The 26,179-nt window shown below is 35.0% G+C and overlaps 1 non-coding gene across 1 annotated transcript; it reads left to right on the top strand.

The window, feature by feature from the left end:
- The first annotated feature begins 11,196 nt into the window (after positions 1-11,196).
- Positions 11,197-11,303, top strand: LOC131176166 (small nucleolar RNA R71). The gene has a single exon (XR_009146291.1). It is a non-coding gene; the product is annotated as a small nucleolar RNA R71 (small nucleolar RNA).
- The last annotated feature ends 14,876 nt before the right edge of the window (positions 11,304-26,179 follow it).

The raw sequence follows: 26,179 nt of genomic DNA, 5'->3' as shown, positions 1-26,179 counted from the left end.
GCCAGAACACGAAGTTCATGATTGTGCTAGCTGTGAAGTAACTTCTACAAGTGCTCGGGTCACAGTAGTATAATTTTAAAAATAATATCATTCCCACAGGGAATTGTGCTTAAATTAGAAATAAAAGAATAAGCTAATTAGAATGATAAAATTTAAAGATATTAAAAATGAAATTTAAAATTAAAATTGATATTTGAGGAATTTAAACTAAATCAAACAATTAACTAAATTAATTAAACTAGATTACAAAATTTAAATCGAAATTGCTAATTATTAAATTGGGAGGAATTAAATATAAATTCAATAAAAATTAAAGTGATTCTAGAGATAGGGTTTTAATATTGTTTGTATGTGGTTTATCCCTAATTTAGCCAAACACATGAGACTTGCAATTTTGAGGGAAATCAATTCTTAGTTCTTTGAAACCTTTTTTAAGCATTTCAAAATTGGTATTCATTAAATCAAACTCTGTTTTTACAGTATTTCAAACCTAACAAAGACCCAATTAAAGCTCTAATTAATTTTAGAAAGTCCCCTTAATCCTCTTAGCTTATTTCTAACACCAAGAAAACTAAGTTTATTACAAGATTATCTATCCCAAACATTCACTTTTCAGTCCATCTGTCAAAGATTAAAACTTAACTTAATGAGGGCCCGTTGTGAGCAAGGCATCAAGCTAACAAGCAATAAATCAAAATGCGGCAAATCTCATTTAAATGACTAAATCAGTTCAAAAACACAATACAAAGCAATATTTACAAACTCATCTCTAGAATCTCAAAGATCTACTCACAAATCATGGTTTCAAGACAAACCCAAGTATAGAAATGAAGATATAATGAAAATCTAAGTTAAGGAATAGAAAAACCCAGTAAAATGATGAAGATTCTACTGCTAGAGAGTTGCAAAAAACGACTTCTGCTGCTACTGCAAAATCAGATTTCACGAGCTCCTCTTCCTCTCTTTCTTTCTTGCAAAATCTCCCTCTCTTTCTCCTTATGGAAAGAAAGAGATAAAAGAGCTTTTATATGGTTCAGAGGTCTGCCCTAGAATGGGTAAAAAGGCAGAAGATTCTAGAGAAAGTGATGTATTGAATCAGAGGAATAAAAATGTCACGTCAGCCATTTTCAGTAAAACGACACAAGCTGAATCGGTTGTGTTGCGGGTTGTGTTGCAGGTTGTAAAACCTGCTGCTTGAGAAAAACTACATATCTAACAATCGACATAACCTGTGACACAAGCTGTGTCGCAGGTTGTGTCACTTTCAGCCTCTTTAACTCAACTTCAAAATTTTTGCAATTCAACTCTAATTTCTTCCAAATGGATGTTCCGATCAAAATATAACAAATTTCTCTAAATTTAACCTACAAAACAAATAAATTCCAAAAATTAAACTAAGAAGTGTAAAATTGCAAAATTAACTAAATATATACTAATATCTATAGTAATAGCTATGAACAAGGGTAAATTATGTGCAAAAATCATACCTAAATGATGATATAAAATGCATGCATCAAATTTCTCCATACTCAAACTTTTGCTTGTCCCCAAGCAAAATTTCATTAAAACTCATTTGGAAGGGAATAGAATCAGTCTTTGAAAACACAAAAATCACTAATCCAAACTACTAACTTACCTCTAGCCATCAACATTTCAAATTCCCACCAACGAAGCACAAAGAATGAAGCAATCACTCTCAATAATTACAGAATAGCTAAGAATTCACTAATCAACCCAAGCAACAAATACCAACCAGCTACAAGAGTCAATTATGCCAAAACAAACCTAAATGAAATAGATAGCTAATGTGTCTCAAATAGATGGTGAGTAATGTATGGAAGATTATATTGCCAAACCCATATGCAAGCATAAAAGTTCTAACTCCACTAATGTAACAAACATTTTTCAAAGAATCATTAGGTCTTTTTAAGGGTTGTAATGGGGTCACATAAGGTAAAATTGTGGTTAACAAAGAAAGGGAATAAGGAAAATAAAATATGAGAATAATATTAATCACGAAACTCAAAGTGCATCCAATATTCTTTTTTTTATTTTCATTTTTTTTATCAAGAGGAGAGAAATTCACAATGAATCTCAAGTGCTATCACAATAATTATATAAAGGGACTACTTTTTATACTCTTTTGATTTTGTATTTGTCCCTATTTCATGTCACATCCAAAATTACCTTTGGGATATTTTGGTGACCTTTTTTTTTTTTATCAGCTTTTCACAATTACTCTAGCACTTTTCAAGATGTTTCAATCCTCCAAGTTTTTTTTTTTGTGCACTTAATTGCTAAAATATTATTTTCATAAATAGGTGGTAGTGTTTAGGTTTTATGGCTAGGTAAATGATTTGGGTTCCAAAGAAATTAGGGAATTAAGGTTCAAGGGGGTTTGCAAGGGTTGAAATGAAATTAAGATAGGTTAAGGCTAAATGTGAGGTTTAAAATATGAAGGAATGCCTAAATCATATTCTTATCAAACGCAAGTTAAAAATTTCGCTTTGAAAGATTTAAAATGCTTGTTCTAGGAATGTGAGACGACAATGACCTTTTTCTTCCTTAAAGGCTTATTCAGACACTCAAAACTCAAAATAACTAATTAGAATCTGCATACCTAGATGAATATATTAATTTTCAGCTATTAAGTAAGAGAAAGAATAATGCTTAAGACTTTGTACCCAGCTGGAACTTTCATTCCACTAACCATCTAAAGGCAAGTTGGATTGCTTGAATAAGCAGCTTCTGGAATTCAAAGACTGGTTTAAAAATCCAAAAATTTTAAATGAATAAATGAAATGCATGAATGTATAAATGTATAATCAACCTATATGTAACTAAGTATGCATAACTAAGTGTATGAAGCTATATGCAGTGTATATATATGAATATGTACAAGTATGAATTAATGAGTATGTCACCATATGCAAGTGAAAAGGAAAAATAATTTTTGTAAAAAATTTACCCTCTCCCCCACACTCAGATGAACATTATCCTCAATGTTAAAAGATTACAAGGAATGGGATAATTTGGCTATCAATGCAATGGGTTTTCTCAAATATTGTGCAGAAAATAGGTGGCTAATATGTGCATAAAGAATGGATATGTAAGCCTAAAGTGGATAAGGAGTATCCTGTTTCATAAGTGGTAGCACAACTTATGCTGAAAATGACACAAGCTGAGATAAAAATTGTTACCTCATTGAAGGTGCAGCCAATTTAATTAAATAAAATTTGGACAACTGCTGCACTCATTGCAAAAGAAATAGTGGAATGGAATCCATTAAAGCAATTAAACTCAAAAAGTTGAAATAGAGAGGTTAAGTTCAAAAATATAACCATGAGATATCCACTCATCAAGTGAACTTCCAAAATAGCATATAAAAGCAAGTGAGCAAAGCATTAAAGATTCAAAAGAAAAATGTGTTTATGAGTAACTACAAAAAAAAAAAAAAAATTACTGAATAGGCAATGTTTCAAGTAAAAGAAAAGTAACACAAGCAAAATATTAACTAAACAGGCTACTAAAAACACTAATTAATTAAGCAACTAAAATAAAGACATGAAATATGTAAACTGAAAATAAAAGCTGGTCAGTCATGAATGATAACTCCTTTGCCCTTGCCATCTTGTGGAGGTGGTGGTGCTTTTGGTGGTTGCTGTGGAGAAAGGATGCTCAAAATGAGTGCCTAGTTAGTTTCTATCTGCTCTAGCTTAGCTCGCATGGCTTTCAACTCGTCTTGCATTTTAGCACTTCTATCCAAATATATATCAGCTAAATCCCTTAATGTTTGAAAAGAGACATCTGTCATTTGCCGAAAGGAGTAGATCTAATCACTGAGATTCTCCATGAATGTCAGAAGGGTTACCATGGAGGGTCCAGAAGCTGTTGATCAAGCAGGTTGTGCAGCTGGTGGAGCCTGGCATGGAGGTTGTGTAGAAGGCTGCTCAATAGGTTGCTCAGATGATGAGGAGGAGCTAATTGCAGGAGGGGAGCCTGGTGGTGTTGCTGCTGGTGCCAGAATCTCATAAAGCTGTGTAGCCTCATTTTTAATACAAAATTTTTGGTTGGGTTGGCCAAATGAGGTCCATCCAAATATAGCAAACCAGTTGTGACGGCAGCACACCTATGAACTTGAGGGTCAAAACCAAAATAATGCGCAATGGGTGTGACCAAACCTCCAAACACAATCTTACCAGTACCCCTAGTAGTTTGGTGGAGCACATGGCAGCAAAAGTAATAACCAGGTGAAATCTTTTTTCCAGTTTTGGCACACCACAAAAAAAATAGGTCATATTGAGACATTGTGCCGACACTTGCTAGTCTTCCTAAAATTGTGTTTGCAATTAATCTTTAAAGTAATCGCAAGGAGTGACTCTCAATTTTAGAGGCTTTACTGTGCCCAGGTTTGAAAACACCTGCTAAGGGTGCTATTTGCTGCCAAAATTCATGCCCATTATAATCCCTTCTACTGGTAGGCATTTTAATCAAACCATCAGTGGGGAACCCGAATATATGATGAAAGTCTTCCCTGGACAGTACCCTATCTTGATCGAGGCATCTAAAGTGGATTGTCAAGTTATTATCCAATTCATATTTATGCTTACTAGTGGACAGGGAGGCCATAAATTCCTACACTAGAGTGGGGTAAACCAATTCCTGTTTATGAAGAAATCTCACCCAACCCAAAGCATCCAACAAATTCTGCATTTCATTATATATATTCAAAGATTTAAGTGTAAACACATCCAAATACTGAGTCTGAACAATTTCTCTAGTTTCAATTTTTGTCTTATTTTTCTTTATTTCGGCAGTAGGCAATACCCATTGTCTGGAAATAGGCACAGATGAAGGAATAGCGGGGTTACCTGAAGATTTCCCTGGGCGCTTTACCGCTGATCTCAGGATTCCAAGGCGAGCACCAGGTACGGCAGAAGTGGGCGGCTGGACTGGTTGAGGCTGTGTGGGCTGTTCGGATTTCTTTCTCTTTGTGCCGCTTGTGGTTTTGTGTGGCTTAATACTCTTTGCTTTCTTCTTCTTGTATGTAGCAATGGGGGCATCACCAGAATGGGTTGCCGGCGAGTCAATATCCATGGGTTTGGTGGGTTGAGGTTGCGGCGTAGGGTGTGAGGGATGGGTAGGGGAGTTTTCGAAGGAAAGAGGGGAATCGGTCATGGCGAAAATGGAAGAGAGGGAGCAAAAAAGAAGAAGAAGAATACGAAGAAGTAAAAGAAGAAAGAAAAAAAATGTCGTTGAGGATCGTGGGTGGCGAAGGTTACAGCATAGAGGAATGAGTGGGGTTGTGTCGGAGGTTATGTCGAGAGAAAGAGGGAGGTAGTGGGGTTGTTGGGTATGGGTTCGGGTTAGGGAGTAAAAGTGATGGGTTTTGGATATGGGTATGGGCTTTGGGCTTTGGTAATTAGGTAAAGGCTGTTGGTAAAAAGAAAATGATGACGGGCTTTGGGTATGGGTTTAGTTAAATGGGCTACGGGCCATGGGTTTGGTTTAGTTAGTTAGTGGTTTTTTTTTTCATGGGTTAGTGGGCTTTTTAGCATGGGGTTGGTCGCGGGCCCATTCTAGTGAATTGGGTTGTCAACCTGCAAAGCAAAATAAACGACACAAGTTTGAACACAAGGATGGAGCTTGTGCAAGAAGTTGTGAAATCTTCTGCCCAAATTGTGCCCAGTGAACACAAGCTATGACACAACCAAAATCGATTATGTCGCAGGTTGTGAAATATTCTGCCCAAATTGCACCCAGTGAACACAAGCTACGACACAACCAAAATCGATTGAGCCGCAGATTGTGAAATCTGCTGTGTAAACTTGACAAATCTACACAGTACCTAAAAAATTGAAACAAATTAGATTTCAAGTGATTAGACCTTCATAACATAAATTCTAATTGCTCAACCTGTTATGTTCATCAAATACTCATAAAAAATTTATTTTTTTTCAAAGCACCAATTTACACATCCATATTCAAATAATTTTCTGTTTAAACCAAGATGTCAAAGTTTGGAAACTATTCCTCTTAAAATTAACAAAAAGGGCAATGAGTCCTGCAAAATCCACCAGCAAATAATCAACAATAGAAAGATGAAAAGTATAAGTTAACAAATTTAAAACTAAAATTTAAAGCTGAAATTTAAAACTAGAACTAAAACAAATTTTTTAATGCTCATTTGCTTGCAATGAATTGTATTCCATCTGCACAAGAAAATTAAAACAATGTCAAACTCTGAATAAAGAGTATAAAAAAAACTTAAAACAAATATATGAAAGAAATAAAGAATCAATGAAAAATTATGGGTTATGTCCAAAAATGCTAAGTTTAGGTCTTTAGCTTGACCTTACTCAATCAAAATTTTATAGAGAATGAGAGAGATAGCAGGTTGCTATCTTCTCAATTGGCTCACCAACTGAATAATGCCTCAACCTTTGCCCATTTACCTTGAAATTACCAGATTTTTCACCAAAAATTTCCACAACACTATGAGGGAAAACTTTTACAACATTAAATGGACTTGACCACCTTGATTTTAATTTTCCTGAAAAAAATTTCAACCTTGAATTGAATAAGAGCACCAAATCTCCTTCTTTAAAGTCCTTTTTCTTGATATGCTTATCATGCCATTTTTTAGTTCTTTCTTTATAGATCCTAGTATTTTCATAAGCATCAAGTTTCAACTCTTCTAACTCATCAAGTTGCAAAAGTCATTTGTTTCCAGCAGCTTGTAAATTGAAATTGATTGCTCTTATGGCCCAATAAGCTTTATATTCTAACTCTACGGGCAAATGGCATGATTTCCCAAAAACTAACCTATAAGGTGTAGTTCCTATGGGGGTTTTAAAGGCTATTCTATATGCCTAAAGAGTGTCATCTAATTTAAGAGACCAATTTTTTCTAGACTTGCTGACAATTTTCTCCAAGATTTGCTTAAGTTCTCTATTTGTGATTTCTACTGGGCCATTTGTTTGAGGGTGATATGGTGTGGCAATCCTATGCCTTACCCCATACTTTTCATCAATTTTTCAAATTGGTGATTGCAAAAATGGCTACCACCATCACTGATTATGGCATGTGGGGCACCAAATCTAGTCAAAACAATTTTTTTTAGAAATTTCACCACAACTTTTACATCATTGGTAGGTGTAGCAATAGCTTCTACCCATTTAGATACATAGTCCACCCCTACTAAGATATATTTATTCCAATAAGAGGATGGAAATGGTCCCATGAAATCAATTCCCCACACATCAAACAATTCAACTTCTAATATGGACTGTTGGGGTATCTCATCTCTCTTAGAAATATTGCCTACCCTTTGACACCTATCACACTTGCTTACAAAGTCTCTCATATGTTTAAACATATTAGGGATGTCAATACTTTTTCAATAGTTTTTGAGACACTACAATGACCACCATATTCAAAGGAATGACAATGGTAAATAACATCATTTATTTCTTCCTCTGGTATACATCTCCTAATTATTCCATCATTACATCTCCTAAACAAAAGAGGCTCTTCCCAATAATAAAATTTAACATCATGCAAGAATCTTTTCTTTTGCTGCTAAGATAAATCAGGTGGCAAGACACCATAAGACAAGTAATTCACAATATCGGCAAACCATGGAAGTGCAGATTTCAACACATACAACTGCTCATTCATAAAAAACTCATCAATTGGCACAATATCATCATCTTTATTTTCAGTTTTTATCCTAGAAAGGTGATCAGCCACCACATTCTCAACACCTTTTTTATCTCTTATTTCTAAATTAAATTCTTGAAGTAATCTAATCAACCTAGATTTAGCTTCTTTCTTGCTCATTAAATACCTTATTGCTGCATGATCAGTGAAAACTATTACCTTTGAGTTGACCAAATAAGAACGAAATTTATTAAGTGCAAATACTACTGCAAGGAACTCCTTTTCAGTTGTAGCATAATTAACTTGAGATTCATTAAGGGTTCAGATTGCATAGTAAATGGCATAAGGTTTTCTATCTTTTCGCTGGCCAAGGACAACTCCAACAGCAAACTCGCATGCATCACACATGATTTCGAATGGCAAAGTCCAATCCGGGGGTTGCATGATAGGAGCTGTTGTTAATGATGTCTTTAACCTGCAAAAAGTAACCATACAATTTTGATTAAAATCAAATTTAACATCATGATTAAAAAGATTTGTTAAGAGTTTAGCAAGTTTAGAAAAATCCTGAATAAATCGCCAGTAAACCTCGGCATGTCTAAGAAAACTCCGCACTCCTTTGACAGTGGTTGGAGGGGGCATTTTTTTAATAATTTTTATTTTGGCTCTATCTACTTCTATTCCCCTGTTTGATATCAAATGCCGTAAAACGATCCCCTCTTGGACCATAAAGTGGCATTTCTCCAATTCAACACTAGATCATTATCAGCACACCTCTACAAGATTTTAGACAAATTAGTCAAGCATGAATCAAAATTAGTGCCATATACTGAAAAGTCATCCATGAAGACCTCCATAATTTCTTCAATAAAATCAGAAAAAATGGCCATCATGCACCTTTGAAAGGTGGCAGGCGCATTACACAATCTGAATGGCATCCTTCGATATGCAAAGGTGCCATAGGGACAGGTAAAGGTAGTTTTTTCTTAGTCATCAGGATGAATTGAAATTTGAAAGAAATCAGAATATCCATCTAAGTAACAAAAGTAAGAATGCTTGGCTAATCTCTCTAACATTTGATCTATAAAAGGAAGGGGAAAATAGTCTTTTCTTGTAGCATTGTTCAACTTCCTATAGTCTATGCACATTCTCCAGCCTGTAACAGTTCTAGTGGATATCAATTCATTATTTTCATTTTTAACAACTGTCACCCCACCTTTTTTTGGTACAACATGCACAGAACTAACCCACTCACTGTCAGAAATGGGGTAAATAATTCCAGCAGCTAGTAATTTCAGGATTTCCTTTTTCACAACATCCTTCATTGTAGGATTCAATCTTCTTTGGTGTTCAATAGAAGGTCTACTATTTGGCTTTGGGAAAATCCTATGCATACAGACTGTTGGACTAATTCCCTTTATATCATCAATTGTATAACCCAAAACTCTCTTATATTGTCTCAAAACTCTCAACAATTTTTCAATCTCAATATCAGTTAAAGATGCATTAATTATAACAGGATATGTTCCATTTGGTCCAAGAAAAGCATACCTGAGGTTGGAAGGAAGAGGTTTAAGATCTACCTTTGGGGCATCCTCTACCTTTAATGATGGTGGTTTAATCTCCAAAGTTTACACTTCTTCAAGCTGAAAAATTGTGGCTTCAGGATGTGGTGGAGAGCTCTCCAAGTGTTGTGCAAAAGTAGCTATGTTGTGATTATCATCATCAATGCTCCCACCATGGACTAAGCAATTTTCAAGAGGGTCTTGTGGATAGCTTTTTCTGAAATGCTCTTGAACAATCTCATCAATAATGTCCACCCGCAAACAAGACTCAACTTCTTCATGTTTCCTTTTCATGGCTGGATTGATGTTGAATATCATTTGATCATCTCCCACTCTAAGTGTCAATTTCTCACCCTTTACATCAATTAATGCACTAGCTATTGCCAAAAAGGGTCTTCCCAATAAGATATGAATTTTTGTGTCTTCTTCCATATCTAAAATGACAAAGTCCACAGGAATGTAGAATTTCTCAACCTTGATAGGCACATTTTCTAGAATGCCTTCTGGATACTTAATTAAACGGTCAGCCAATGAAAGATACATGTTTATGGGCTTCAACTCTCCCATATTCAACTTCTCATATATTGAAAGTGGCATTAGACTGACACTAGCTCCAAGGTCACAAAGGCATTTGCCACACAATTATCACCTATATGACAAGGAATGGAAAATACACCCGGATCTTTGAGTTTGGGAGGTAACTTTTTCTGAATTATAGCACTGCATTGCTCTCCCAAGTTAATGGTATCATAATCTTCTAGCCTTCTCTTATTGGTAAGAATCTCCTTCAAAAACTTAGCATAACTTGGCATTTGGGATAGTGCCTCAGTGAATGGCATATTGATATACAACTTCTTTAGCACTTCAAGGAATTTGTCAAATTGTTTGTCTAGCTTATGCTTGATGAATCTTTGAGGGTAGGGAAGGGTGGGCTTGTAAGGCTCAGGTGGGATGTATGGTTTCTCTCCCTCATCTTGCTCACTTTTGCTTTCTTCTTCTTTTTCATTTTTCTTGCTCTCAACTGAATTTTCTTCTTTTTGTGCTCTCTTTTTCTTTTCTCTTGTTTTCACTCTCTTGACCAACTTTCTTACCACTTCTCAAAGTCACAACCTTACATTGTTTATGAGGGTTTTATGGTTGGCTGGGTAGTTTCCCATAGGATTTGCTTCCCAATGAGCTTGCTTGTTGAGCCAATTGCTTCCCAATGAACAACTTTCTTACCACTTCTGCAACATACGATTGTGGACTTGTAATTGTTTGTCTCATGTGTTGCATTTCTTCCTCCAATTTGCTATTCATCTTGCTTTGTTCAGCAAAAAATTTCTCCATCATGCTTTCCAAGGTTGGCTTCGGTTCATGAGGTGGAAGGGATTGTTGTGCTCTTGCTTGATATCCAGATTGTGGCTGCCTTGTGGGGTAAAATTGAGGCTGAAACTGAGGTCTATTCTGCTGCATATACTGCTGGTTATGAGCATAATTTGAGCTTTGACCTTGTTGAGCAAAAGTTGCTTGTGGTCTCCATGTTGAGTTGTTCACATTAGAGTAAGAATTTCCCATAGGTTTCTGTTGATAACCTCCTGCATAAGTAGCTTGTTCTTGCAAATAATTATCACCATAAGAAGAGTAATCAACTCCACAACTTTGAGTTCCATCTGTGTAGGCAACTTGTTGCATAGTTGTAGGAGTTGAGGTTGTTGCCTTTGTGCAAAAATTACTAAGAAGCTGAGTCAACTGATCAAATATTGCATTCATATAGCTAACTAAGTCAAGTTCATAAATCTCAGCCTTCTTTGGCTCAAGTGCTCTAGGATTTCCCCATAAATGGGTATTATGAGCAATCTTCTCTAATAGATCATAGCATTCTTCACTTGTCATTCTCATGAAATCTCCTCCTGCTTGTGAATCAATTGTGTTTCTTATGGCTGGAGTAACTCTGGTGTAGAAATTCTGAGCAATCATCCATTTGGGTATTTCATGATGAGGACATTGCCTTTCAAGCTCCTTAAATCTCATCCAAGATTCATACAAAGTTTCATCATTCCTTGGCTTAAAAGCTACCATCAAATTCCTCAAATGAGTGGTCTTCCCAGGTGGAAAAAATTGAGATAGAAAAGCTTGAGATAGCTACTCCCAAGTAGCTATAGTAGCTTGTGGAAGTGAGTCATACCACTCTAATGCTAAATCCCGAAGAGAGAATAGAAATAAGGTGAGCCGAATCACTTCATCTGAAACTCCAGACTACCTTTGTGTGCCACATATCATCAAAAATTTCTTCAAATAAAAATGAGGGTTTTCAAGTGGACTACCTCCAAATTGTGAATTCTGAACCTTTTAAATGAGACCAGTCTTTAACTCAAATTGATTAGCTCCAATAATAGGTCTGTTATCTCTCACATCTGCACATCTAGGAAAAGCATAATCTAACATGGATCTTCTCTGAGGATCATTTTGATTAACAACTTCATTCTGCCTATTTTGCTCATTTCCTCCATTATCTCCACCAATAGCTTTATTTTGATTCTCTATATTTTCAATTTTCTCCTCTAGGTCAAATCTTTGTTGTTCTTCCTTTTCTGCTTCCTTTCTTCTCTTGTACTCCTTTTTGTTGGCTCGACAGAATTTTTCAATTTCAGGGTTGAACAATAATTCAGTATCACTTGTGCTTTTCGATCGTCTCATAAACAAGAAAAGTATCTGAAAAACACAAGGAACAACAGTAAAAATAAAATAAAATAAAAATTCTAATCAGCTTAAAATAATTAAAATCCAACTTAAAAACAAACAAGTCCCCCACAACGGCACCAAAAAACTTGATTGTGCTAACTGTGAAGTAGCTTCTGCAAGTGCACGAGTCACATTAGTATAGTTTTAAAAATAATATCGTTCCCACAAGAAATTGTGCTTAAATTAGAAATAAAAGGATAAGCTAATTAGAATGGTAAAATTTAAAGATATTAAAAGTGAAATTTAAAATTAAAACTGGTATTTGAGGAATTTAAACTAAATCAAACAATTAACTAAATTAATTAAACTAGATTACCAAAATTTAAATTAAAATTGCTAATTATGAAATTGGGAGGAATTAAATCTAAATTCAATAAAAATTAAAGTGATTTTAGAGATAGGGTTTTCAATATTGTTTGTATGTGGTTTATCTCTAATTTAGCCAAACACATGAAAATTGCAATTTTGAGGGAAATCAATTCTTAGTTCTTTGAAACCTTTTTCAAGCACTTCAAAGTTCGTATTCATTAAATCAAACCATGTTTTCACGGTATTTCAAACCTAACAAAGACCCAATTAAAGCTCTAATTGATTTTGGAAAGTCCCTGTAGACCCTTAATTTGTGATGAGTATGTGCATTGAGGCCGTGGGAAACCCGATGATGAAAAATTATATGACTGTAAGATATAATTGAAGGCATGGAGCTGAATTATTAATTCCGTGGCATGATCTTGAAAAAATAAAAATAATAATAAAGTTTTGGGGAAATTAATTTAATTAAATTTAAATAAAATTTTATTTTGTTTAAATTTAATATGGGTAGTTCTTAAATGGATCTAATTAAGTTTAATTGGGCTCTATGGGCCTAAGAAAGCCTAGTTAGGAATTTTAAATGGGACCCATTTAATTATTTTTTTAAAAAAATTAAAATAATAAAATATCTCTCTCCTCCTTGGCCCCACTCTCTTCCTCACTCCCTATTGGTGCCTTCCATTTTTTCCTGTCTTCCTGTTTTCTTATTGGTTGAAACACCTCATCCATATCCCAGTCTTATTCGAATTCTACAATCGTAGTTGTTTAAGTCATCTAAACTTTATCACCCTAAGACTCCAAATCCTACCACACCTCTTCCTCATTCCCTATTGGTGCCTTCCATTTTTTTCCTGTCTTCCTATTGGTTGAAACACCTCACCCATATCCCAGTCTTATTCGAACTCTGCAATTGTAGTTGTTTAAGTCATCTAAACTTTATCATCCTAAGACTCCAAACCCTATCATACCTCTCTCCCAAAACCCTATAAATACCCTACTAGAGAAGAGAAGAAGGGAGGATGAAAGGAAAGAGGAAGAGAAAATTCAGAGCTACAGGAAATTTGGAGATATTCAAGACTTTTTGAGTTTTTCCTTATTTTTTCTTTTCTTCAAGAAGATTTTCATACAAGATTTCTGGAAGGTCAGTTTTTGTTGTTTTCTTTTCAAGATTCAAGATCTATGCCACACAATATTTTAATTCTATGCTCTTTGTCTTCAATTTATTTTATATGTTCATATAGATCATGTAATCATGTTTAATTTGAGGGGATACACAACTCTGCACATGTTTAGTTTCTGTCTCTCGTATTTTTATTATTTTTCTTTATTTTCTGAATCTGTAAAAAATTTGAAAAAATTACATTCATATTCTACACGAAATTCCATTAATTTTAGGCTCAAGAATCACTAAAAAAATTTTAATATTTTGTAAGTTATGGCTGTTTGAAGTTAGGATTCCTGTAAAATCTGATTTGCAGGATATTCGACTTGTGGAGCCCATATCTCCCTTGTTCCTTAATATTTTTGTGCAAATCTAGTGTCTAAAATTAACTTCAAAATCTTATGAATCTTTTCCAATTGGTTTTGCATTCATATCTTTTGTGGTTAATGAGTTATGAATTTTACAAAAAAGTAGTACGATTCTGTCACTTAGAAGAGTTACGATTTATGTAGATCATTCGGCTAGGGTTTTGTTTGATTTATAAATTTTATGTTATTGTATGATATGTAGGCTATCTTCTGTAATTTTTTTATGATTTTTAGGCATGTTTAACTATTTTTAAAAAATCGAATTTCTTGCTACTGTTAATCTGCCAGAATTTAAAAATTGTATATTTATGCATGTTCTTGTATTTTCTTAGGTTTTAATTGATATTTGATCTATTTTCTGTATTCTTTTAATTCAAGAAGTGTTATAAAGTGTTTGGATCATGTTAGAAGACTTAGACCATTAGGTAGTTGTAACTAATTAGGAATCTTAACCCTTTAGGAGACTAGAGTTAGAATCCAATGTAAATTGTTATTAATATTTTCTTTATTTCTTTTATTTTCTTTAGTTTATTTATTTTTTATTACAAACAAAATTGGTAAGTAGCCCTAAGGTAAGTACCAAAGAGGGCATTTGCGTGGAGCTTATATGGAGCTAAACGGGAGTAAGCCAGGGATATCATTGCCATACTAGAAGAGTAGCTTGCCCCAATGGCAACTGCATTTACCAACAGGTAAGTAGCTCTAAATTTCTTGAATAACCATTGGCATGAAATTGTAGTAATAATAGAACTTTTATTTGGTAAATTAAAATTAACAATATTTTTAATTTAACTGACTTTTGCATGTAATTAATGTAAATAAATACTTTGTAAATTAAAATTAATCTTGTTTGTAAATTAAACTAACATTGGCATGTAAATAAATTTAATTTAATACTTGATAATTGTAAAATAAATTTGCATGTTAGAAATCTTTATTAGGTTGTGATTGTTTGGGCCTTATGTGATATTAGAATAAATTACACATGTACATAATTAACTTAGTTCAATTATCCTTAGGGTAACTTGGTGAAAATTAATTAATTAGGTTAAATAGAAACATAGGGTTATTTGAAATTGAATTTATTTGTAAATTAAATTCCCAATAATAAATTAATTTTAGTCATCTGGTAAATATCATTTAAATAATTAGCAACCCCATAGATAGGAATTACTTGTGCATGAAAATTGTGTGTAAACAACAACCCTTTTTGTGAATTACTTGCGTGTGTAGGATTAGAATTGCATTTTTTAGGATAAATTTTAATAAAGGAATAATAAACAAGACTTCTAGAAACATTAGTAGAGGACTGGCACTCGAATTAACGAGGTTAGACCAGGCGTAAGGGGTGCCTAACACCTTCCCCTTACGTACCCACTATCCCGAACCTAGACATTGGGCTATGGTAATGACGGTTGTGGAAACTCTGCAAGGAGTAAGTTGCCATCCATGACCCTCGGAAGAAACACTGAATATATCCCTCTTATTACACTGGTGGCGACTCCTGTCTATCTATGCCTTCGTGGCATAAATCCTTAGTACCGTGGTAGTGTTATGGGAAGACGGTACTTACCAGTGGTTTGATTCTATTAGGATTGTATGAAGTGCATGTCTAGGAAATGCTGTCTAAGGAGGTGGTACTTAAGTGAGACCATTGTGACTCCACCATCTTTCCTGGGCATTACCTGGTGCATTTTATATAATTCTAATGGATGATATTTCGCCTCACGCCCCACCTCCCACAGTTTGGCGACTCCACTGGGGACTAAATGGATAGTTACTCCAACATGTTTTTATTAGTCTAATATTATTCCTTTATTAAACTTTTTGCATTGCACTACACTATCACACGGATCACCCTTACCCTTTTAGCCTCGTTAGTACTAGCCAAGGAGACCATGGTTCTACTCGAGCTATGACGAATTGGTGAATGCTAGCACCCCATGCCCGTACCTTCGAGTATATAAAAGAGCCACAGCTCCGGCCGTTGTGCTTAATGGACAAGCTCTCGCATGGGTGACCCTTTTCCTACCCAATAAAGCCCATGAGCCATAGATTTCAACCCTAGGTACCCCATAGATTTTTGTTGTGCTGGATTCATGTCCTTACTGTTCAAACCATAAGTTCTAGTGGTAGTTGAAATGAACCTAGGCCTATGCATAGGCCCAATGTGTGTATAGGCCCAAGTCCATTTCAAAACCTATGTTAAGCAAGAGGATGCTTACTTATGGTTAAACTTTAAGGATATAAATCCTTTGTTTGTGAGGGAAGGATCGTCCTGGACCATCCCCTGTTGGTGTGTCCAGTGTACCGTAGCCTAGGATAGAATTTTTTCTTACCCTGCACGTGAGAGTTGAAGGTATAAGGAGGCGAAGATTCAGTTCTTGAGATTTTTTTTTGTCTTTGGTTTTAATTTTGTCTTTGGTCCAATTTTAGTTCAGTTTATATGGTCTGGTTTTGGTTTAGTTTTGGTTCTATTGGTATGGTTCAGTTTTGGTTTTGTAAAAGTAAAGGCAAAAAAAAAAAAAAAAAGAAAAAAAAAGAAAAAAAAGAAAAAAATGGTTCATTCATGCATTGCATTCATGTACATAGTATGCTTAGGTTAACTCTTAAATCCTATTTTTTTTTTAGCAAACATAGCCTCAAAACACACCAAAGAGACTTCCAATTAGGTCACTTGGGTTAGGAAAGGGAAGAGACTAGTGCGGATTTCACCTGCACTACTTAGGATGGAAGAAATTATGGCCGTGCTTGATGAAATATTGAATGCCAAGATGTTTGAGCTAGAAGAGACAATTGTGGTCAACTTTAGAAAGAGGCCCCAGAGTAGGCCAATTAAGTGGCATTAAAGTTATTGAGGTTCAAATTGTGTCTCAAACCCCAAGAAGATTTTTTCAATTTAGCCAACCCTTATCCGAAGTTTTGGAGCGTCTCAAAGCTCAAGACCTCCTATAGCTCTTAGCACCCGGACCACTACCAAATCCACTCCCACCTAGCTATGATATCAACCAATGTTATCGGTCCTACCAAGCCCACAGTCATGACACCGATTGATGCTTTTAACTTAAGCATGATATCTAAGACCTAATTGATGCCAAAAGGATGATTGACCCAGAAAATCAACCCAAAAGCCCCATGCCTAGCCAAAATTTCTACCTACGCCAAGTCTCTACATGATCTCCATCACCCCAAATAACCCTAACAGAATTATTAACTTTATCCAACACATCCAAAAGCCCAATGAACTTATCCAACCCATCCAAAAGCCCACTGAACCTATCCAACCAATCCAAAAGCCCAATGAACCTCAGTCTATAATGTTTGTTGACATTTGTGATAATTCTAGCTATGATGAGGGTCCTTTGGATGTTTGGACCAATTTTGATGAGGAGGTAGTTGCATGAAAACTAGATGGTTTAGTTCCACTAGTGTCTGATTTTCAAGTTGTTGAGATCTATAAAAACTAGATGGATCTAAAAATGGTTACTATGAAGAAAGGGATGGAGTTTTTTCTTAGCACAGGCCTAGGAGAAAGTATAAATGGTCTGGTGACTTTTCTTGAGATGATGGGACAAATCACAAGTTATGGTTTGGGCTATGAGCCAACAAAAGAGAAAGAAGAGTCAAAGCTTCCTAAGTTCTTGAAAGAGGGGGCAATTACCTTGACATATGATTAGGGGTTATCACATGTAAAAGAATTAGAGCAGAAAATCAGCACCATTGATCTAAAGACTACATGGAAGCCAAGAACCTAAAGTTACACTCCTAAGTTTGAGTTTGTCTTTTGTAATGCTCACAGTAGTGATACTGATGTTTCCAATTCTGATGTACTTGATAAAGATTTTGAGGCAAAGATCAATAACATGACCAGTCCTTTTGCTTACTTGTTTGATGTTTATTCTAATAGACGTATGCATGGCATTCATAATCATTTAGAATCAGTTTCTATTAATGCATCAAAATCGATCTCTATTAATTTGGGTACACCAAATAATCCTAAAGACATTAAGTTAGCTGAAGATTTAACCCAAGAAGAAAGAGATAAATTTATAGCCTTGTTAACAAAGTACCAAGAAGCACATGCCTCGAGCTTAAAATCAGATGGCCGATTCCCAAGCCACGCTGGTGTCGCTATAGGAAAAGAGTGATGAAAAGTTGACTTAGCCAGTTATCCTAATGAGGAGTAAAATTTTATGCTATGAAGGATTAGTAGTAGCACATATGGACCTAGAGGGAGAAGGAAAATGATATGAAGACATAAGGAGGTCTCTGGAAGTGAGAGAATACTCACAATAAGCCTACAAAAGAGATAGAGCAACAATTCATGGATTAGCCACTCAACTTACTTTAGCTGGGGGACAATTCTACAAACTCTTATGTGTGATAGAAAAACAGGCTGAGCAAATAATGAAAGAAATACTTGCAGGAAATTTGTGGTCCCCATATGAATGGAAATGTTCTAGTTGGGAAAAAATGTTCGAAACATATACGGATTGGCCTGAAAAACTCCCTTATGTTCTTTAAGAGTATCGTAGTATTACAAGGACATCCACGAGGGCAACCCCATTCTCTTTAGTGTATGGGATTAAAGTAGTGCTATCCATTAAGCAAGAGGTCAAATCCTTAAGAGTGATGCTAGAAGCTAAGATCCTAGAAAATGAGTGGGCCTATAAGAGATATGAAGAACTAGCTTTGATTGATGAAAAGAGGATGCGAGCCTTGTATCATATGCAGGCTTATCAAAGGAAGATAACTAGAGCCTTTAATAAGAAGGTGAAGCCAAGAAAGATCAAAGAGGGAGATATGGTTGTGAAACAAACTCGACCCATCCCTTTTGATCCAAGAGGAAAGTTTAAGCCAAACTGGGATGGTCTACACATAGTCAAAAAGATCTTGCTACTGTAAGAATATCAGACCTGGATGGGATGAATTTCAAGAACCAGTCAATTTAGACAGGCTTAAATGGTACTTTGTGTGAGACAGGCCCGCTAAGCTGAAAACCTGCAAAAGGCGGTCTAGGCAAAAGTAAGGGTCAAAGAAAAAAGAACGAAAAAAAAAAAAGAAAAAGAAAAAAGAAAAGAAAAGAAAAGAAAAAAAAATGCTAGATTGAAAACCTACAAAAGGCAGTCTAAGCAAAAGGAGAGATGAGAGAAGATCTGGATGGAAAACCTGAAAAGGCCATTCGGCAGGTTATAAAGCTTATTTCTAACTTTGGAAGGTTAGAAATTTAGCAAAACTAAATGTAAGAGGGAGTAATGGTGTACCTGAATAAATAAAGAAGTTTTTATTGCATTAACCAAGAATATGTTTTATTTAATTATGATTGTGAATGTTTGTGTCTTGAGGGATACATCAAAAGATTAAGTAATTGAACTGCATTGTTTTGATTTAACCTATTGTCTTGTGAGCATGATAGAATAGGTGCTTGATATGAATATCCTGGTGATTGTCTAATTTCAAAGAAAAAAAAAAGAGAAAAAGAACAAGAAAAAGAAAAGAAAAAAGAGAGCTCGCTAAGTGGAAAACCCGAAAGGGCCGCTTAGGCAAAAGTTAGAGCAAGCCCGCTGAGATGAAAACCGAAAAAGGCATTTCAGGCAAAAGTTAGGGCACAAAGAATGGAGTTCATGGAAGAGAAATGAGTTAAGGAAGAAACCATAGGGGGAGAGAAGAAAAAGAAAAATCAGAGGGAAATTGTATTGTGACCTTAAGGAAGTCTTTTTAGTGAATGGTTTTTCTCAAAAATTTTGAGGCTAAAAGAAAGTTTTTGCAAAAGAGATCCCTCAGAGGACTATGTTTTTTTATAGAATCTCCAATAAAATTTGCATTCTCATGATAGGAAATAGCATACAGGAAGCACAAAAATCAGAGAGAATTTTGAGATCAAGTTATCCCAATTTTTTTCAAATCACGAATTAGATATTTTTTTGGTAAGTCCTTAGACGTTGTTTAGGGCGCACGACATAGTTGTGTAAGGCGTAGAAGAACACGCATCAACATGTCACCTGTAGGTGTGTAAGGCGTAGAAGAACATGCATCACCACAGTTTCAAGTGTCGAACTACGAGTGGATCTGATTCTTCCTCAGGATAGCGAGGGGGATACGTAGGTAGTTTAGGATCATGGTCCTAAATACGAACCCACAATATTTCATGACAGATGTTTTTTTGGTAAGTCCTTAGACGTTGTTTAGGGCACATGGCATAGTTGTGTAAGGCGTAGAAGAACACGCATCAACATGTCACCTGTAGGTGTGTAAGGCGTAGAATAACATGCATCACCACAGTTTCAAGTGTCGAACTACGAGTGGGTCTGATTCTTCCTCAGGATAATGAGGGGGATACATAGGTAGTTTAGGACTGCGGTCCTAAATACGAATCCACAATATTTCAAATCACACAGTTGCCATTGTCAAGAGACCATAGCTAGTCTCATGACACAGAGTGTATCGACAGAGCAAGATGCACTCAATTTTCACATGACACAGTTATCACTGTTATGAGACAGTAGCTAGTCTCATGACGCAAAGTGTATCGACAGAGCAAGATACACTCATTTTTCACATGACACAGTTATTACTGTTATGAGACCGTAGCTAGTCTCATAACATAGAGTATATCGACCGAGCAAGATATACTTGATCCTCATAGCCAATGTTTCATAGTTATTAGATTTTTGAGTTTCACTTTGACGAAACTTGAGCAATGCTTTCGCATTGATTTCAACTTTCGCCAAAGTGGGGGGCAAACTGTAGACCCTTAATTTGTGATGAGTATGTGCATTGAGGCCGTGGGAAACCCGATGATGAAAAATTATATGACTGTAAGATATAATTGAAGGCATGGAGCTGAATTATTAATTCCGTGGCATGATCTTGAAAAAATAAAAATAATAATAAAGTTTTGGGGAAATTAATTTAATTAAATTTAAATAAAATTTTATTTTGTTTAAATTTAATATGGGTAGTTCTTAAATGGATCTAATTAAGTTTAATTGGGCTCTATGGGCCTAAGAAAGCCTAGTTAGGAATTTTAAATGGGACCCATTTAATTATTTTTTTAAAAAAATTAAAATAATAAAATATCTCTCTCCTCCTTGGCCCCACTCTCTTCCTCACTCCCTATTGGTGCCTTCCATTTTTTTTTTCCTGTTTTCTTATTGGTTGAAACACCTCATCCATATCCCAGTCTTATTCGAATTCTGCAATCGTAGTTGTTTAAGTCATCTAAACTTTATCACCCTAAGACTCCAAATCCTACCACACCTCTTCCTCATTCCCTATTGGTGCCTTCCATTTTTTCCTGTCTTCCTATTGGTTGAAACACCTCACCCATATCCCAGTCTTATTCGAACTCTGCAATTGTAGTTGTTTAAGTCATCTAAACTTTATCATCCTAAGACTCCAAACCCTATCACACCTCTCTCCCAAAACCCTATAAATACCCTACTAGAGAAGAGAAGAGGGGAGGATGAAAGGAAAGAGGAAGAGAAAATTCAGAGCTACAGGAAATTTGGAGATATTCAAGACTTTTTGAGTTTTTCCTTATTTTTTCTTTTCTTCAAGAAGATTTTCATACAAGATTTCTGGAAGGTCAGTTTTTGTTGTTTTCTTTTCAAGATTCAAGATCTATGCCACACAATATTTTAATTCTATGCTCTTTGTCTTCAATTTATTTTATATGTTCATATAGATCATGTAATCATGTTTAATTTGAGGGGATACACAACTCTGCACATGTTTAGTTTCTGTCTCTCGTATTTTTATTATTTTTCTTTATTTTCTGAATCTGTAAAAAATTTGAAAAAATTACATTCATATTCTACACGAAATTCCATTAATTTTAGGCTCAAGAATCACTAAAAAAATTTTAATATTTTGTAAGTTATGGCTGTTTGAAGTTAGGATTCCTGTAAAATCTGATTTGCAGGATATTCGACTTGTGGAGCCCATATCTCCCTTGTTCCTTAATATTTTTGTGCAAATCTAGTGTCTAAAATTAACTTCAAAATCTTATGAATCTTTTCCAATTGGTTTTGCATTCATATCTTTTGTGGTTAATGAGTTATGAATTTTACAAAAAAGTAGTACGATTCTGTCACTTAGAAGAGTTACGATTTATGTAGATCATTCGGCTAGGGTTTTGTTTGATTTATAAATTTTATGTTATTGTATGATATGTAGGCTATCTTCTGTAATTTTTTTATGATTTTTAGGCATGTTTAACTATTTTTAAAAAATCGAATTTCTTGCTACTGTTAATCTGCCAGAATTTAAAAATTGTATATTTATGCATGTTCTTGTATTTTCTTAGGTTTTAATTGATATTTGATCTATTTTCTGTATTCTTTTAATTCAAGAAGTGTTATAAAGTGTTTGGATCATGTTAGAAGACTTAGACCATTAGGTAGTTGTAACTAATTAGGAATCTTAACCCTTTAGGAGACTAGAGTTAGAATCCAATGTAAATTGTTATTAATATTTTCTTTATTTCTTTTATTTTCTTTAGTTTATTTATTTTTTATTACAAACAAAATTGGTAAGTAGCCCTAAGGTAAGTACCAAAGAGGGCATTTGCGTGGAGCTTATATGGAGCTAAACGGGAGTAAGCCAGGGATATCATTGCCATACTAGAAGAGAAGACCCTTTTTTAAGGGTAGCTTGCCCCAATGGCAACTGCATTTACCAACAGGTAAGTAGCTCTAAATTTCTTGAATAACCATTGGCATGAAATTGTAGTAATAATAGAACTTTTATTTGGTAAATTAAAATTAACAATATTTTTAATTTAACTGACTTTTGCATGTAATTAATGTAAATAAATACTTTGTAAATTAAAATTAATCTTGTTTGTAAATTAAACTAACATTGGCATGTAAATAAATTTAATTTAATACTTGATAATTGTAAAATAAATTTGCATGTTAGAAATCTTTATTAGGTTGTGATTGTTTGGGCCTTATGTGATATTAGAATAAATTACACATGTACATAATTAACTTAGTTCAATTATCCTTAGGGTAACTTGGTGAAAATTAATTAATTAGGTTAAATAGAAACATAGGGTTATTTGAAATTGAATTTGTTTGTAAATTAAATTCCCAATAATAAATTAATTTTAGTCATAAGTTAAATATCAATAAAATAATTAGCAACACCATAGATAGGAATTACTTGTGCATGAAAATTGTGTGTAAACAACAACCCTTTTTGTGAATTACTTTCGTGTGTAGGATTAGAATTGCATTTTTTAGGATAAATTTTAATAAAGGAATAATAAACAAGACTTCTAGAAACATTAGTAGAGGACTGCACTCAATTAACGAGGTTAGACCAGCGTAAGGGTGCCTAACACCTTCCACTTACCAACCCACTATCCCGAACCTATACATTGGGCTATGGTAATGACGGTTGTGGAAACTCTGCAAGGAGTAAGTTGCCATCCATGACCCTCGGAAGAAACACTGAATATGTCCCGGTTATTACCCGGGTGGCGACTCCTGTCTATCTATGCCTTCGTGGCATAAATCCTTAGTACCGTGGTAGTGTTATGGGAAGACGGTACTTACCAGTGGTTTGATTCTATTAGGATTGTATGAAGTGCATGTCTAGGAAATGCTGTCTAAGGAGGTGGTACTTAAGTGAGACCATTGTGACTCCACCATCTTTCCTGGGCATTACCTGGTGCATTTTATATAATTCTAATGGATGATATTTCGCCTCACGCCCCTACCTCCCACAGTCCCCTTAATCCTCTTAGCTTATCTCTAACACCAAGAAAAATAAGTTTATTGCAAGATTATCTATCCCAAACATTCACTTTTCAGTCCATCTGTCAAGGATTAAAACTTAACTTAATGAGGGCCCATTCATCAAGCAAGGCATTAAGCTCACAAGCAATAAATCAAAATGCAGCAAATCTCATTTAAATGACTAAATCAGTTCAAAAACACAATATAAAGTAATATTTACAAACCCATCTCTAGAATCTCAAAGATCTACTCACAAATCATGGTTTCAAAACAAACCCAAGTATAGAAATGAAGATATAATGAAAATCTAAGTTAAGGAACAGAAAAACCCAGTAAAATGATGAAGATTCTGCTGTTGGAGAGTTGTAGAAAACGGCTTCTGCTGCTGCTGCAAAACCAGATTTCACGAGCTTCTCTTCCTCTCCTTCTTTCTTGCAAAATCTCACTCTCTTTCTCCTTATGGAAAGAAAGAGATAAAGGAGCTTTTATATGGTTCAGAGGTTTGCCCTAGAATGGGTAAAAAGGCAAAAGATTCTAGAGAAAGTGTTATATTGAATCAGAGGAACGAAAATGCCACGTCAGCCATTTTCAGTAAAACGACACAAGCTAAATCAGTTGTGTTGCGGGTTGCGTTGCATGTTGTGAAACCTGCTGTCCGAGAAAAACTGCATATCTGACAATCGACACAACCTGTGGCACAAGTTATGTCGCTGGTTGTGTCACTTTCGGCCTCTTTAACTCAACTTCAAAATTTTTGCAATTCAACTCTAATTTCTTTCAAATAGCTGCTTTAATCAAAATACACTAAATTTCTCCAAATTTAACCTACAAAACAAACAAATTCTAAAAATTAAACTAAGAAGTGTAAAATTACAAAATTGACTAAATATATGCTAATATCTATAGTAATAGCTATGAACAAGGATAGATTATGTGCAAAAATTATACCTAAATGATGATATAAAATGCATGCATCAGTTCAAATTTGCAGGATATGGATCAAACTCTATCTATTGCATGTTCCCAAGATGGAGTAGGTAGCAATGGGATAAGATCCATTTAAACTTTTAACAATATGGGGATAGTTAGTTGAGGAATGCAATCAGAGCAAGCAAAAGTTGTAGGATGTGCAATGGTGTCTTGAACTGTCCTATCCGGCAAATGAGTGAATTAACAAGTAGTAAGTTAAATAAAAGTAAATATAATGATTCAAATAACCATAACGAATAAAAAGAATGTTGGAAAATGGCACATAGGCTTAGGTCTTGAGAAGAGATGGTGAGATAGCATTTATGGGGTTTGTGATCAAGGGATAGGTAAGTATTTTCAGTATGATAAATAGGGTCACTTTATAAGGAAACATGAATGAAAATAAGTGACAGAATGACAGTAGGAGATAAAGCAGGAAAGGATACATATGAGTAGTAATCACAAGTCACTGAGAAGTATAAGGATAAGAGTTATGGCAGTAGATATGATTGGAATCAATTTTGGAAGAGTCTGTTAATGAGTGATATCTTCTAGAATACAGTGAGATATAGAGATACAAAAGAACAAGGGTAGGCATAAAAGGTAAAAATGGAGTATAAGTAGAGATAGTAAATCTTAGGATGATTTGTTAGGCAAATCGGTGGTATAACAGAAGGATTGTTGCACCTGATATCTTATAGAAAGAAATGATAAAATTTCAAAAAGAAGACCAAGAGACATGGGTTGAATATTATTCTATAGAAAATAGTGTGTTGTTGACTGTAGGAGGAGATTCCTCTTTCTCTTCAAGTTTAGCTCATGTTTTTTGCTCAAGAAGACTATATAAGCAAGGGAAATTGTGTTGAGGTGACCCAGTATTTAAGGAGTTGGTAGGCACCAGTCCGTACACATTCTCTTTAAAAGGAAATAATGCTAAGTGTGTCCCTAATATTAAGTATGAAAGAACGATCAGAGCAATAACAAGAGTTAGATCAAGTTAGTTACCAGGGCTTATAGCCCTTCTGAACTATAAGCTGGAGGGAGTGCTATCTATGGATGAGATTCGATGGATGAAACTTTTGCTAATGGGTAGATTTGAGGTTGAAGTCCGAAAAGCTGTAGGTAATAGATGTGGCATAGTGTAGTTCCATACAACTTAGCGTCAGCCATTAGTGCTAGAAAGATATTGAGGTGTGGATGTTAGGGATATTTGGCACTAGTGAGGGATATATTTGTTGAAGGTAATGATGTGGAGAATGTACCTGTTTTCAAAGAATTTGTAAATGTGTTTCCTGAGGAGCTTTCAAGATTGCTCCCAGAAAGGAAAATAGAGTTCTGCATAGATATTGTGCCAGGTACAAATCTCATTTTTATGCCACCTTACAGGATGGTACCAGCAGAATTGAAGGAGCTGAAAGAGCAGCTACAAGAGCTTCTGGACAAGGGTTTCATATGTCCAAGCACTTCATCCTGGGGTGCTCCTGTTCTGTTTGTGAGGAAGAATGATGGATCCTTGAGATTGTGCATTGATTACAGACACTTAAATAAGGTGACAATTAAGAATAAGTATCCACTTCTACGGATTGATGACTTGTTTGACCAGCTACAAGAAGCAAGGTACTTTTCAAAAATAGACTTGCAGTCAGGTTATCACTGGCTGAGGATCAAAAG

The sequence above is a fragment of the Hevea brasiliensis genome, chromosome 18 (genome assembly GCF_030052815.1).
Source record: "Hevea brasiliensis isolate MT/VB/25A 57/8 chromosome 18, ASM3005281v1, whole genome shotgun sequence".
Lineage (NCBI taxonomy): Eukaryota > Viridiplantae > Streptophyta > Magnoliopsida > Malpighiales > Euphorbiaceae > Hevea > Hevea brasiliensis.
The sequence above is the reverse complement of the archived record's forward strand: the minus strand, read 5'-3'. Positions and strand labels throughout refer to the sequence as shown.